Source organism: Ambystoma mexicanum, chromosome 1p (genome assembly GCF_040938575.1).
Source record: "Ambystoma mexicanum isolate Mex_15411 chromosome 1p, UKY_AmexF1_1, whole genome shotgun sequence".
NCBI classification, from domain to species: domain Eukaryota; kingdom Metazoa; phylum Chordata; class Amphibia; order Caudata; family Ambystomatidae; genus Ambystoma; species Ambystoma mexicanum.
In genome coordinates, this window is record NC_090921.1 from 286610371 (window position 1) to 286622370 (window position 12000).

Below are 12000 nucleotides of genomic sequence, written 5' to 3' on the forward strand. Positions count from 1 at the left end.
TCTGGGGCAGGTGTGTAGGAAACATGGTTGCAATTCTGCAATCGAACACAGTGGGGACTCGATTCTGAGGTGTATACTAAAACAGAAAAGTGTTCTTCCATGAAGGATGAACACTTTCCTTAAAAGCACCATATACTGTCAAAGTGAAAATGTGCAGCCTGGCACCATAGCCACAGCTTTTGCATGTGCCTCATTTACAGCTTGACAACAGCCATAGCAAGGGGATTCTCCTTCCAAAAACCCTGGTTAAGAACATCAAAAAGGAGTTAAAAAAACAGCACCTGTGAGGTGCCATTAAACTCTACTGCACTCTTTTTCCCTTTCTAAAAATAGCATTTCCTAGACTGCAGCACTACTTTTCTAGTTTACAAAACCTTAAGAAAACTTAGTTAAATTGGAAAAGTGGCAGTCTTTTAAGAAATGCTTGCAGAGCTGCCGGTGCACACTTTTCTATCGAAACGATAGATTTGAGCAGATTGTGTTGCTGGAAAGCACGACCCTGGCCTGCTATTCTTCCACCCACCTCAGAACGGTGGTGCTGGAACTTGACACAAGACTGCCTGCTGTCTTCACTACTTTTACCGCGAGCTCAGAATCAGGCACTTGGGTACATTTTTAGGTCTGGCGGATCAGGAAAGGTGCCCATAAAAGTGGCAGGACACTTTGACCGCCATTTATCCCGATCCGCAGGATTTTCAGTCCTATAGCAGGTAGATTTCTAAAGATGAAAATATTACACTCGTCTGCCAGCTTTTGAGGTCTGTCTGCCAAATCGATTATGTTTACTGCCAGCATTTAAAAAAGTGGATTCAATTGAAATCTGCCTGCTCCTTTCACCTGGTAAAAGGAGGATTCTAGAGAAATACAGTGTGCATGCCTGCCTCCCTCTGGAACAGCCTCCCTGCTTCTCTCAAACTTGAGCAGAACCACCTCTGGTTCCGGAAGCAACTCACGACCTTCCTTTTCGCTTCTGCTTTCTCTCTTCCTCTCCCCTGCTGATGCACCCGACTACTCCGCGCGATGGTTACCCTCTGAACTCGGGCCCAGGCTCCTGCATGTCCAGTTGCCCTCGCACTGCCTCCGGGCTCCCCCCAGCACTTAAGGGTCTGTATCTGCAACCCTACAGTCCCTTCTCTCTGCACCTATCCGCCACCCGCTGGCTGCACTTGTGAGTTAACTGCACTTCCCTCTTCCCCTCCCCCCTGGCACTTCTCCCCTTCCCTCTTCCCCGCACTTGCGCGATCTGAATGACAAGGCCTAGTAAGATCGTTATTTTGCCCTCCCTTGTTTCCGCCTCCTTGTCTTGTCGCGCCTAGGAACACCTGTGTACAGGCGCGTTATAAATGCCACATCATGTCATGATTAGCCTTTACAATTTTCCTAAATAGTGTGAAAAATGTGCTAAACCAATATCTGCACGTTTTTACACTTCCTTCATGCGAATTCCCAGACATTTTTAATCTTGGATGGTGGCACCTTTTTGTGCAAAAGTGCAAATGGAATTGGGCCACCCCATGCAGTATCCACTGCGGTGAGATGACCCACACTGCAAGGGCTATCAAGATTTCTTGTGGAACCGTTTCTCAGTTTTTGAAAAAGATGTCAATCCAGGTGTGTGCAAACCCCTGCGTTACTAAAGTGTATATTACGGTATTTGGGTTATTAAATAACATTCTGTTTACTGTGAAATACGAAACTGAAATAAGAGCCTGTCTACGTGTCTGCACCCACCACGCGTCGGACATTCAGCAGGGCACCCTGTATTGCAGTCCCGAACACAGGGTCCCCAGCAACAGCCGGGCAGACTAGAAGTGCCAGGAATGGAAGGTTCCAGAATGGGGCCGATGCCCCAACCGCGCAGAGGCCCAAAATGCACAACATTTGAGGGAGGGGTCCCCACCTTACGCTTTCCAACCCGACTGTCGGGAAGGTCGCCTGCTCTGGGGAGCCCCCAAGAGATTGATAGTAGAAGCTTAGTCTGGGGGGGGGGGTGGGCTTTGGCACCGAGATAAGGCAGGTGGAAGGTGACTAGATGGCAGACTGGTAACACAGAAAATAGCCTATTTTCTATTTAATACCCAGCTCAGTGATTCCAACGACCCACACGGGAATAAGAGAGTAGGAGAGAAAAAAGGAAAAGAGGCTGACAGAGAGGAGAAAAAGGAAATGTAGGAGAGAAAGGAAAAGGCGAAGGGAGGAGAGGGGAAAAGTGTGATAAGGAGGGAATGTGGTGTCTTAGGTGTACCATGCAGGCTCGGCAGGTGGGGATCACCCACGGTGCTGCAAGTGTGGTTATGCCTGGCCACCTTCTCCCGATAGTTCAAGGCGGGCTTGCCTTTTTCTCCCAACTGTCTCGGGAGGATTGCTCAGGGGCAAAGTGCTCGCCTTGGAAGCACGATGACACGGAGCAACACAGGTCCGATCCCCGGTCACGCTTAGAAACCTCTGGGTAGGAAACGCGTTATAAATAACCTATCATATCATTGAGGTTTTGCATGGAGGATGGACCAAACCTCCTGGAGACTGAAAACTCGATTCATATAAACAGGTCCTCTCCTGAGGCAAAACTGTGTCTGAAAAGAGAGACAGACGGAACAGTGTCAGTGAGGCAGGAGATATGCTTAAGCAGAAAGAGTATGTGAAGAGAGACAGAATGGACAGTGTCAGTGAGGCAGGAGATATGCTTAAGCAGAAAGAGTATGTGAAGAGAGACAGAATGGACAGTGTCAGTGAGGCAGGAGATATGCTTATGCAGAAAGGGTACGTGAAGACAGACAGAATAGACAGCGTCAATGAGGCAGGAGATATGCTTAAGCAGAAAGAGTATGTGAAGAGAGACAGACGGAACAGTGTCAGTGAGGTAGGAGATATGCTTAAGCAGAAAGAGTATGTGAAGAGAGACAGAATGGACAATGTCAGTGAGGCAGGAGATATGCTTAAGCAGAAAGAGTATGTGAAGAGAGACAGAATGGTCAGTGTCAGTGAGGCAGGAGATATGCTTATGCAGAAAGGGTACGTGAAGACAGACAGAATAGACAGCGTCAATGAGGCAGGAGATATGCTTAAGCAGAAAGAGTATGTGAAGAGAGACAGACGGAACAGTGTCAGTGAGGTAGGAGATATGCTTAAGCAGAAAGAGTATGTGAAGAGAGACAGAATGGACAATGTCAGTGAGGCAGGAGATATGCTTAAGCAGAAAGAGTATGTGAAGAGAGACAGAATGGACAGTGTCAGTGAGGCAGGAGATATGCTTAAGCAGAAAGAGTATGTGAAGAGAGACAGAATGGACAATGTCAGTGAGGCAGGAGATATGCTTAAGCAGAAAGAGTATGTGAAGAGAGACAGACGGAACAGTGTCAGTGAGGTAGGAGATATGCTTAAGCAGAAAGAGTATGTGAAGAGAGACAGAATGGACAGTGTCAGTGAGGCAGGAGATATGCTTAAGCAGAAAGAGTATGTGAAGAGAGACAGAATGGACAGTGTCAGTGAGGCAGGAGATATGCTTAAGCAGAAAGAGTATGTGAAGAGAGACAGAATGGACAGTGTCAGTGAGGCAGGAGATATGCTTATGCAGAAAGGGTACGTGAAGAGAGACAGAATAGACAGCGTCAATGAGGCAGGAGATATGCTGAAGCAGAAAGGGTATTTGAAGAGAGACAGAATAGACAGCGTCAATGAGGCAGGAGATATGCTGAAGCAGAAAGAGTATGTGAAGAGAGACAGACGGAACAGTGTCAGTGAGGTAGGAGATATGCTTAAGCAGAAAGAGTATGTGAAGAGAGACAGACGGAACAGTGTCAGTGAGGTAGGAGATATGCTTAAGCAGAAAGAGTATGTGAAGAGAGACAGAATGGACAGTGTCAGTGAGGCAGGAGATATGCTTAAGCAGAAAGAGTATGTGAAGAGAGACAGAATGGACAGTGTCAGTGAGGCGGGAGATATGCTTATGCAGAAAGGGTACGTGAAGAGAGACAGAATGGACAGTGTCAGTGAGGCGGGAGATATGCTGAAGCAGAAAGGGTACGTGAAGAGAGACAGAGTGGACAGCGTCAGTGAGGCAGGAGATATGCTGAAGCAGAAAGGGTACGTGAAGAGAGACAGAATGGACAGCGTCAGTGAGGCAGGAGATATGCTTATGCAGAAATGGTACGTGAAGAGAGACAGGGTGGACAGCGTCAGTGAAGCAGGAGATATGCTGAAGCAGAAAGGGTACGTGAAGAGAGACAGAATGGACAGCGTCAGTGAGGCAGGAGATATGCTTATGCAGAAAGGGTACGTGAAGAGAGACAGAATGGACAGTCTCAGTGGGGCAGGAGATATGCTTATGCAGAAAGGGTACGTGAAGAGAGACAGAATGGATAGTGTCAGTGAGGCAGGAGATATGCTTATGCAGAAAGGGTACGTGAAGAGAGACAGAATAGACAGTCTCAGTAGGGCGGGAGATATGCTTATGCAGAAAGGGTACGTGAAGAGAGACAGAATGAACAGTGTCAGTGAGGCGGGAGTTATGCATATGCAGAAAGGGTACGTGACGAGAGACAGAATGAGGCGGGAGATATGCTTATGCAGAAAGGGTACGTGAAGAGAGACAGAATGGACAGTGTCAGTGAGGCGGGAGATATGCTGAAGCAGAAAGGGTACGTGACGAGAGACAGAATAGACAATTGCACAAGAGGGCGGAGTGACCTCTGACGAGCCCATGGGATCAGAGCTCAACCTCAAGTACCTTTAAGACGAGATAGCTGCACCTTGAGGAGGATGGGGTGCAGGATTCTCTTACTCCAACACCAATCAAGAAGGACAACTCAATGGTTTGGAAAAGGGAAGTCCATTTAATGACAAGTACAAAAAACAGGGAAACCATGGAAATCAACAGTGATGCGATCCCCCGTCTCGCTTCAACTCCCAAAATCTTCATTCGGACAGCAATAGTTATAGCGAATTTACGTCAGCGTTGACGCGTTACACTCAAAGTTTGTCATGCAATTCTATTGGTCGTAAAAAGTAACTTAAGTATAGGTGCTATATCTGTATATGGTAACAGAGTATGAGGATTGGATAACTCTTATCGGGTGGGCGTTTACACCCATCCCTCTACATCACTCGTGCAAGACGTCACTACAAGTCCGACATCTCATTGGTTCTACTAGCTATAGGACCCTTGATTATTTGGTCCATTGTGATTGGGTAGGTTACACCCCTAGACATAAATCTCCACTTTAATTAGCAGCATGCAGAATGGACACCCAGATGCGGTGTGCCCCACGATTCACCCTACCTCCCTTCCATCAATCAGTATCCTAGGGCTTTGTGTCAATTAGTTGGCTGAGGATGGCCTCAAAACTCTAGCTTCTTATCAGGAAAAGTTATGGCACCCTCTGCTTTTGGATGACATCAGACGTGGGCACCTCTTCACACTTGGCTGGTCACGTGTCAGTCCACCTTGTAACTGCTTCATTTTCCTCTATTTGTGTATTTGATTCTTCCTTTAGCCTTGCCACCTGCCTGGGCCCTCTTATCTTGACCTTCACTGACTTGCTGCTATGCTCTTAAGTTTAATTTCTTCGGAGATGCCATTCTCCTCCCTCTCTTGGGTGACCTCGAATTCCCAGGCATGAGCTGCTTCTTGCTGAGTTTCGATTCCGCTCTTTCGTCTGGCTTTGTGCTGGTATATGAATCCAGGCTTGTTTGACCCCTACCATTCTGGGCTTAATTCTGCTTTTGTAAAATGGAGTCACATTTGTATAATGTGCTTCGTTGAGGTAGACATATAGTTGGCGCTTGCTTCTCTATTCTTCTACTAAGATTAGCAAGCAGTACTGTTTTTTTAGTTTCTTGCATTCCAAGTCTATTTACAGGCGTTTAGCCAGTTGCATATTTTCATCCTGCATTATGGTATGTTTTTCTATATTTCAACATCGTCTCTTCTTTACAGTCCGTTACATCCTTATTCTTTCCATTTCGTCTTTGTGTGACATCTTTTGTTCAATGTTTCGTTCGTCTGAACGTCTGTCCGGGCCCTTGTATTGTTCACCATTTGCCTTCGATTAAGGCCTTTTGGATCTCTTCGGGGACGGTTTGTAAGTAGTCTTCATTTCGTGTCAGCTGCTGGTACGGTTGTCTCAACGGGTACCGTGCTGCCCATGGTTGCCTGGTTATAGGCACGTCAACAGGTATTGCTCTTCTGATGGGCACTGGGCAGAGCCCTAACGCTGCCCTCTGTTGGTTTATTTGCTCCTCATATGTCACATATCTTGGCGAGTATGTTCCTGGTATCTCAAAATGGGTGGCTGGAGTGCAGGCCATATCTGGGACCTCCTCTACACTCCCTCCTCTGGTTGGTTCATCGACCACTTCTGCTTCCTCCTTCGGATTCATCTTACTTGGTTCTTCTGTATCTTGTTCATCATCTTCTGGGTTTGTACATGATGGAGTGAAAGCTTATATCTTTGTAGTCCATATTTGTATCACTCCTTTCAGACTTCCTGCTGTTTTTACATGTTCGTCTTTGTTCCAGGTCATAAGCTGGCACTGTCAATTTGGGCTGCAATATATCCATTTTCCTTCATACTTTCTTCGTTTTCTGGGATACACAAACTTTGTTCCTTCTGGCGCAAATTCGCTGGCCTTCACAAAGCCTCTTATTTCTTCATAAGTCAGGTCTCTGGGCTTCCATCCTGGTTTGACATCGATCATGATCGTCATCCCTATGGCTTTCTTCACAGTTTTCTGGCACTGTGTGATGATTATCTTGACAACACAAAATCCTAGTAGTATCATCAATAGCAGGGCTCCCAGAAACTTGAATATGTCTGCCATCCATTGTGGAACCCATGAAAACAGTGATCCAAACCATCTGTCATCATCAACTTCGTCAGCATCATCGATCATCTGGTTCTGCAGATGTCATGATGCCTAAGGCGCCAGGCTCATAGTCATCACTTACCTCAGGCAGACCATGCTGCACATGCAGCCAGGCCAACGTGAGACCTGGAAGGGACTATTTTTCTGCAAGGACTATTTTTTTACTGGGGTGTGGTTCTAGGGACTTCTTACCAGGAACTACTTTTGAGGCTATTTAAACTACGCCCGATGTACAACACACGCTTCGCGTTATTCTGCATTCTGCAGCGTAACGCTCACCGTGCCTGCGAACCTGCATCCAGTCTTCTGCCACGCCCGCCTCGCATCCGGAGCTCCTAGAAGAAAGGGGAAAATAGGAGAAGAGGTTAGGTTACGGACATTAATCTAATTCCTTACCTGATTCAGGATCTTGCACCATTCTGAGCCTGAAGGGACATTACTTCGACACGCGTCGCTTCGCAGCTGCAGCGTCGCTCCATTCTCACCAGTCCACAGCATCTTCGACTCAGCGCTGCCCCCATCATTTTCTTCGGCGATCTTCAACACCTGGGGAAAAAAGACAAAGGAATAGCGAGGTGAGCCTAGAGAGACTACAAAGGCAATCATTTTACCACAAGGCTTACCTGATTTACCACCGGAGGCATTATCCTTCAATACGCTGCATCTTCTTACGCCGCATCTATGAAGGGAGGAAAAAACAAGTTAAACTCACGCAACTTTACCGGATAGTGTTGGGTAATACAGACTCTTACCTGAACGCCACCAGCAACCTCCAGACAGTATTTGTTGCCGCAAAATCACCAAGGGGTGCAAGAGTGAGCATTGGACATATTGAACTGTTTAAACTTGGTAAACTCCGGAGTCAATATCTTCCAGAACTCCGATACCTCAAACCAGTTAAGTAACTGGTATCTACGCGCCCCTGCAAGCCACGCAGGATGGAGAGCTCATCCATTAAAAACATAAGGTGAGGACAATAAGTGGGAATATCGGAGGTGGGCAGTGGGGAGAGCGGGAGCAGTGGGGAGGGGTCTGTACTCAAATCCATGGGACTAAATCCCTTTCTCCATCTACAGGAGAATATTCCTACGAGTCAAGCACACGAGACTAGGCGGGTCCGTCCAGACAGCCATCTTTGCCCTACGCTTCACGTTGGTGGAGGCCGCTGCCATCCGGGTTCGATCGACGCCCCTGTGGGATCCAGGTGAGCGTAACAGAACGCGAAGCCTACATACAAATCCCCACCCGGGCGTAAAGGAAACCTCTGAAACCGACCAACTAGCCCATTTGTTAGGGGAACTTAGGGCAGAGGTGCACTCTGCATGCCAAGAAACTAATGCCCTCAGGAGAGAACTGATTATGTCAAAGGAACGCACTGATGATCTTGCTAGACAACTGCTGCAAAGCCAAGCTGGCCAAACACCACTACCTGGACTTGGGGGGAATCCAACTCCGGTCTCATCAAGCAATCCTGTGCAAGTGGTGCTAACAGGGAGCATTCCTTTAGCTCCACCCGAACGTTTTGCTGGGGACCCGAAAAGGTTCGCAGTGTTCATGAACCAGTGCTGCTTGCACTCTCTATGCAGACCTGGGGCTTTCCCAAATGACCAAGCCAAAGTAGCCTTTGTACTATCATACCTTAGTGGCAGCGCAGCAGATTAGTCCATCCCGCTTGTCAACCAGGATGACCCTCTTCTTCGGGATTTTCAAGGTTTTCAACTGAGCAAGGAAAAACTATTCGCAACCTTCAATAGGTTAGTGGTGGAAACTGGCTGGCCAGAGGAAAAATGAATTACATTATTTCATTGTGGGCTGCGGGGTGAGCTCAAAGATGTTTTGGCCCAGGTTATGAACCCACCCCAGGATTGCGCAGAATATATAGACTTAGTAGTCCAGTTAGACCACCGACTTCAGAATAGAAAGGCTGATCGAGCTAAATTCGAGAATCGAGTATTGGTTAAACCAAATGTTACCTCCAAAGGAACAGACGCATCAGAACCTATGTAGATCGGGGGTGTTAAGGGACCCTTAACGCAAAAGGAAAGATAAAGAAGACAGATGCAATTGTGTCTTTACTTTGGGGCTTCAGAACATTTTCTACGGGATTGTCCTATAAAACCATCCAAGAAAGTGGCCGGAGTAGCTGTTAAAAATCAAACAGAGCCTGAATCGGGAAACGGCCATGCCTGACAATAGTAGAGGTCCACTTGCCGAGCTTGAAGAAGGACACTCAGACCTCACATTTAATCATACCAATGGTCCTTATTGACCCAAGGCTCCCATCACGTATGCACGCAGCAAGGGCATACATCGAAAGCGGGCCGTAGGAAACTATATGGACCATAAATTGGCTTCTAGGATGAATCTACCTCTCTGCAAAAAGACCACTTTGGATGTCATCACCACTGTCGACGGAACTGAAATTGCCTCTAGGCCTGTAACTCATTCCACTACACAGATGACACTGTTGGGTAGGATGGGCATTGAGAGACTATTGTGTTTGATTTAATCAAAGCCCCGCAGTTCCAAATAATACTGGGGATACCTTGGTTAGAAACACATAATCCTTGTATTGATTGGCGAGAGAAGAGAATAACCTTCCCGGAGTGTGCACACACCTGTTACCCGGAAAAGACCTTGAACAAAGGCCTGGCCACAGTCACTAATCCCGTTGTGCAGTTACCTCAGGAATACCAAGAATTCCAGGACGTTTTCCAAAAAGAACAGGCAAACACCTTACCGCCACACAGATCATACGATTGTCAAATCCACCTCATACCCGGTGCACAACCTCCATGCAGCAGGATCTACGTCCTTACGGAACCCGAAAACCTGCACCTATGACAATACTTAGACCAATACCTTGCTAATGGCTTCATTCGTCCATCCAAGTCCCCTGTTTCTTCAGCTTTGTTCTTCATACCTAAAAAGGAAGGTGTCCTTAGAACATGTATAGACTACCGCGCATTAAATCAGATTACTGTGAAGAACCGATACCCATTGCCTTTGATCCCCGAGTTACTAGACCAAGTAAAGGATGCTTGCATCTACACTAAATTAGATCTCAGAGGGGCGTATCATTTGGTACGTGTAAAGAAAGGCAACGAATGGAAGACTGCCTTTCGTACCAAATACGGATTGTTCGAATATCAGGTGATGCCCTTCGGGTTGTGCAATGCACCAGCAGCCTTCCAGTATTTTATGAACAATGTCCTTTGTGAGTTCATCGACGTCTGTGTCGTCGTATACATTGACGATATTCTAGTGTACTCTTCCTCAGAATCAGATCATGTTAAGCACATTCGTGCAGTCCTTCAGAAACTATGTCAGCACTAGTTATATGCAAAATTGGAAAAATGCGTTTTTCATACTACTGAAGTTGAATTCCTGGGATTTATCCTGACTCCAAAAGGAGTCCGAATGGACTCTCGAAAAGTGGATGCAATTCTCAAATGGCCATCACCCAATTCAGTTAAAGGAGTACAAAGCATGCTCGGATTTGCTATTTTCTACCCTAGATTTATGCCAGACTTCTCACATGTCGTACACCCCATCACCGCACTTTTGCGAAAAAACAAACGCTTCTTGTGGACCGAAGAGGCCGAAAAGGCCTTCCAAGAGCTGAAGTTGAAATTCACGTTGCACCTGTCTTGAAGCATCCACGCCCCAAGCTCCCATACATAGTGGAAACTGATGCATCCAGTTTAGCCATGGGAGCTGTCCTGTCCCAGAAGGATCCCGAAACCGGTCAACTTCATCCTGTAGCCTTTGGGTCCAGAAAGTTTTCGGCCCCCGAGTTAAATTATGCAGTTACCGATAAAGAGTTGTTAGCCATCAAATCCGCCTTCAAGGCTTGGCGACATTATCTTCTCGGTGCTAGGCACACAATTACTGTAATCACCGATCACAGGAACATGCAGTATTTAAAAACAGCCAAGGCCCAATCATCCTGTCAACTTCGATGGGCATTGTTCTTTGCCGAATTCGACTTCGTGATTACTTATCGACCAGGTTGCAAGAATGGTAAGGCAGATGCCTTATCCCGAATAGGGATGGGAGAAGCCTTTTCGAACCCAGAACCAGTGCCTATAATTCCAGGACAAAGAATCCTTGGCATAACTACTCTACAGACTTTGGAAGATATTCACTTAAGGATCCAACAACTTTTCGATCCAGCAGGCCTGCAGGACTGGGTGAAAAAGGGCCCAGATTATTCAGTCATCAATAAGTTACCCTACTATCAAGGGCGTCTATTTCTTCCACACAAAGAACTACAAGAACTAGTAATCTCCAATTACCATGATGCTCTGATGGAAGGACACCCAGGTATTGCCAAGACTGAAGCTAAAATTAAAGGACAATTCTGGTGGCCAACTTGGCGAAAAGACGTAAAGTCATTTGTGCTGTCTTGTGGTATTTGCGCCCAAAACAAAAGTCAGAAGAAAAAACCAGCCGGCCTTTCACAACCTTTGGATGTTCCACCTGCACCATGGCACACTTTGTCCCTAGACTTTATTACCGATCTACCTCCACGTAATGGGTTTAATACCATTCTAGTTGTTGTTGACCTTTTTTCCAAGATGTCTCACTTTATTCCTTTAAAGGGATTACCTTCCGCTTCAATTTTGGCCAAGGAATTTCTCAAAAACATTGTTCGAATACATGGATTTCCTTCTTTATTGGTTTCTGATTGAGATAGTCAATTCATTTCGCAATTCTGGAAACAACTAGCGCAAATCGACGTGAGGTTATATACTAGTCACCATCCCCAGAACGATGGTCAGACGGAGAGGACCAACCAGACTCTTGAACAATACCTACGTTGCATGTTACACCAGACCGAAGGCAATTGGAAGGATATATTATGGATTGCTGAATACGCATACAATAACTCAGTATATTCAGGAACTGGACAAAGCCCCTTTTATACCATATATGGTCATCATCCACGAACCTCAGAACTTGATTCATCTCAGCATTTGGAAATGCCGGCAGTGACCCATCTTCACTCTACTATTACTCAAGCCTTTAAGGAAGCAACTGAACATTTGAAACAAGCAAAAGAGAAATACAAGAAGAATGCAGATCAGCATAGGAGTGACACTCCCCAATACCAGATTGGAGATCAAGTTTGGC